This window comes from Pollicipes pollicipes, unplaced genomic scaffold (genome assembly GCF_011947565.3).
Source record: "Pollicipes pollicipes isolate AB1234 unplaced genomic scaffold, Ppol_2.1 Scaffold_2555;HRSCAF=2994_pilon_pilon_pilon, whole genome shotgun sequence".
NCBI lineage: Eukaryota > Metazoa > Arthropoda > Thecostraca > Pollicipedomorpha > Pollicipedidae > Pollicipes > Pollicipes pollicipes.
This window is the reverse complement of record NW_023596136.1, coordinates 41,770,799-41,774,599: the sequence shown is the minus strand read 5'-3', so window position 1 is coordinate 41,774,599 and position 3,801 is coordinate 41,770,799.

The following is a 3,801-nucleotide window of genomic DNA, read 5'->3' as shown; positions in this document are numbered from 1 at the left end:
GTGGCGTTGGCACGGCGGCTTTGGTGGATACGGCGGCTACGGCGGCTATGGCGGCTACGGAGGATACGGCGGCTATGGCGGCTACAAGGGATACGGCGGTTACGGCGGCCGCGGTCTTTACAAATACGGCGGTTACGGCGGATACGGCGGGTACGGCGGTTATGGCGGCTACGGTGGTTACGGCGGCTACGGTGGTTACGGCGGCTACGGCGGTTACAGCGGATACGGTGGTTATGGCGGCTACGGCGGTTACGGCGGTTACGGTGGTTACGGTGGTTATGGCGGCTACGGCGGTTACGGCGGTACGGTCGTTAGGGTGGCTACGGCGGTTACGGCGGCTATGGTGGTTATGGCGGCTATGGACGGCACGGCGGCTACGGTGGTTATGGCGGCTACGGCGGTTACCACGGTTACAGCTATAAAGGCTACTGAGGATATGGCCGGCACTAAAGCAAGGGCCAAAAATGTGGCCTTTACTTCAACGTGACACAGATGTTATACTTGGTCTTCAGACCAAGCTCTTCATGAAATAGGAGCATGCTTCTATACACATAAGCCCAGGCCCGTAACAGCTGTGCATCTGGTGTATGGCTGTAGGGTTGGGGCCCTCTACTGTGTCGATAAAACCAAGCACGGATTCAAACTCTGGGTGAACGATGAACGCTGGGGGGGGGAACAAGGCCCTGTGATCGCGACTTACATGGTCGGGGGGTCCATTAGTTCAATGAGAGCGTCCCTTCTGTTCAAGGGGCCCAGTTGGAAAGTCTCGGTCCCAGCAACTATGGCAATATTTGGATGGCAATACAAAGGCCTGAGTCTGGTCTAAATGGTCCCAAACGTTGTGGACCATCGCCCGGGAATGGCGCTCTCCTTCCCCTGATTCTGCCACGGTGCGGCTATGATATAGCACACCAAGTTGGAGACAAGCATTTCAGATCAACGATTTTGCCAAAACCATTCCGAATTTCAGCATGCACGCTGCTTTGCCACTATACGGTCATCATCTCATCACCAAGTCACTTTCACTAGACTTACAATAGCGGAGTCAATTAAAGGACAGAAATTTTGAAAATTGGGCTGCAAGAGTGAAATGGTTTGAGTTTTGCTGGACTCATGCCACTGATTTTGTGCTGTCAGAGGTCGATGTCATGGTTTAGGGGTGGACATGACCCCAAAAAGACATGCAATATTTCACCCCTGCAGACAGTTTGTCGAGAAGCGTGGCAATGAGGTTCAGCAGCCGAAGTGGCGAGCGTGAGCTCCAACATACACAGTACGAGGACCTTCATATTGAAAAGGCTGACGCGTGATTCATTTGTTCTGATATTTCTGGAGTGTTGTAATAATTACGTTCAATACCTCGGGGGTTGTAACATTTTGCGCGTGTGATTGCTTCACCAGAGCGTGTGGTCATGCCCTTGACAGTTTCGGGTCTGAGAATGCAGACTACTATTACTCACGTTCTGTAAATTGTGGGTGACGCATCCCCATGCCCCATGGTGTCACCACCGCTGATGGCGACGCCCACAAGGGTGCGACCTACATGTGGTGGGACATGGCACGCCGCTTAATCCGCGCGCGACGGGGGGGGGGAAGTTGACTTCCAGTTCGACTGTTTTTCGCGCACAGGTAAATAACGAACGCTTGCAGCAACAGTGAATTTGCAGTACCTGTTGGTCTATCGGTTTGGCATGCTATGTGCTGATTGGAGTTCTGGTCTATTAACATTAGGGACCTCAGGTCAGATCAAAGGGCCAATCTTTAAACACTTCAACCACACATAATTTTGTTTTGGGTCATTTGTCATTGCTCACACTTGTAGAAATGGAACATGATGGTACCTACAGTCTGCAAATTTCATGATTGCTTGTAACATCCAAAGTCGGTGATCTAAAATCGGACAAATTTTTACTATATTTTGGAATTGATGCAAATTCGTAGTATGTTGCGTAGCTTTGGTGTATGTATATAAGGAGGAATACTCACGTGCGCACCCATCATATTTCCACAGCACACATGACCGTGGTACGGGTCATGACGTATCTCCACAGGCACTTTCTGTAGATACTTGTTGAGCACAAAATAGGGAGTTTTAAAAGGTGATATTAGATGAATAATTCGAATACGCCGCTTAAATTATGTTGTGATATCACTCTGATGCATAATGTGGTCACAAAAATCTGAGAAGAGATGCAAGGTCACGTGGGGTCATCGAAGGTAAGTGACCTACGTTGCCAATGGCGCAGAAACCAGATGAGCGAGTGTGACGCATGTAACCACATCTTCATCGTGTTAGTGACGCTGATAGCGTCTCATTTCATGCACCAACGTGCTTGTTCTTAATTTGTTTCAAATACATTGTCAAACGTCGAAGGCACTATGTGTAATGTGGACGACAGCTGTGGCATCTTCGGTACCTACAGATGTACAAAACATTATTTTGGACAACAGAAAAGCATTGAACTTATCATATGGACCCGGTTAGCATTTTAAACTTAACATCAGCATGGTTTGTAGGTTTGACCCCACTGAATTCAAATATCCTCTAGGTCACCAATGTGGTATTTTTTGTCTGGAATTTTCTGCAAAGTTGGTAATTTTCTACACAGTTTTCTGCACAGTTGCACCTCTTGACGTGAACTTAATTAGAAGCATGTCGCAGAATCCTTTATCCAAAAAGAATCCATTATCACCGCAGGTGGTCCAATAACTTTTGGCATAGAGACTTCAATATTTCGAAAAGGGTCATTGGCTGACATGGGGACGAAGGCCCCGGTCGGTACAGAAGCCCCGGACTGAGACAGGGCACTCTCATTATCTTCCATTGAGGGCGAGAAAACGCAAGATGTCCTCTAGTATTCAAAGACCCGTCCGTGTCTCTGCTCAGCTAATGACCCCCTGGCTGACACGGGACCCCTGAAATGTGGATCCCTGGTCGTCATAGAAGCCCCCCTCCCCCCCCGCATTGCTGCAAAGCTCCCAGGCTTGTCCTTTCATAGGAAATAGAGCCCAGGGCTCATACAACACAGAGCCGACTGCTCGTTGTTTGTGGTCTCTTGCTAATAGAGTAGACCGTATTGTCCAAGGGCTCCCAATCAGTGTAAGACGCACTCTGACTGATATTTGAGGTCACGGCCTCACCTCAATGTGACAAATGCCTTTGGGCCATTTAGTCTTCCAGTCGGGTCTTTTATCTTTTTTTTGGAGGGGCCCTTAGGGTCCCTTTCTGGACACCCTTCAGACCCCTTTAGAAAATGCACCTGGCCCAATCGGACCTAATTGTCGACACCGGGCCTCCTGTTCGGCATTGTGTGCTGATTGGCACAGAGCCGCTCATTACATCAGGGACCCTGACCAATGCAAATCGCAGACCTCGGCCTTGTTCCTGTTTGCGCAATGAGCCTAGGGCACAAAGCGGTACGGAGCCAACTGTTCGGTATTGATGGTCTCGGCCCGAAATAGAGGCCCGTGTGGCACCAGGAATCCTCAGTCGGTGTAATAGGGCCCCTGACTTACGTTTGCGGTCTCGGTTCCACGAGCGAAGATCTTGATGTGACCGACAGATTATGCTTCGGGTACTTCGGGCCCTTCAGACTTCCAATTGGGCCCTTGGCCGTTGGTCCCGATCAGTCATTCGGGCCCCACATCGGGCTCACTCGAGCACCGCCACCAGACAGCTTGGAGCCCTTTGCTAACTCAGGACCCCTCTTAGGCACTGTGGGTTCTTGAACGACAAAGGGAGCCCTCATTAACTAGGCAACCCCGACCAACGTAAATTGAGGGCCCGGGGGCTTGACAATT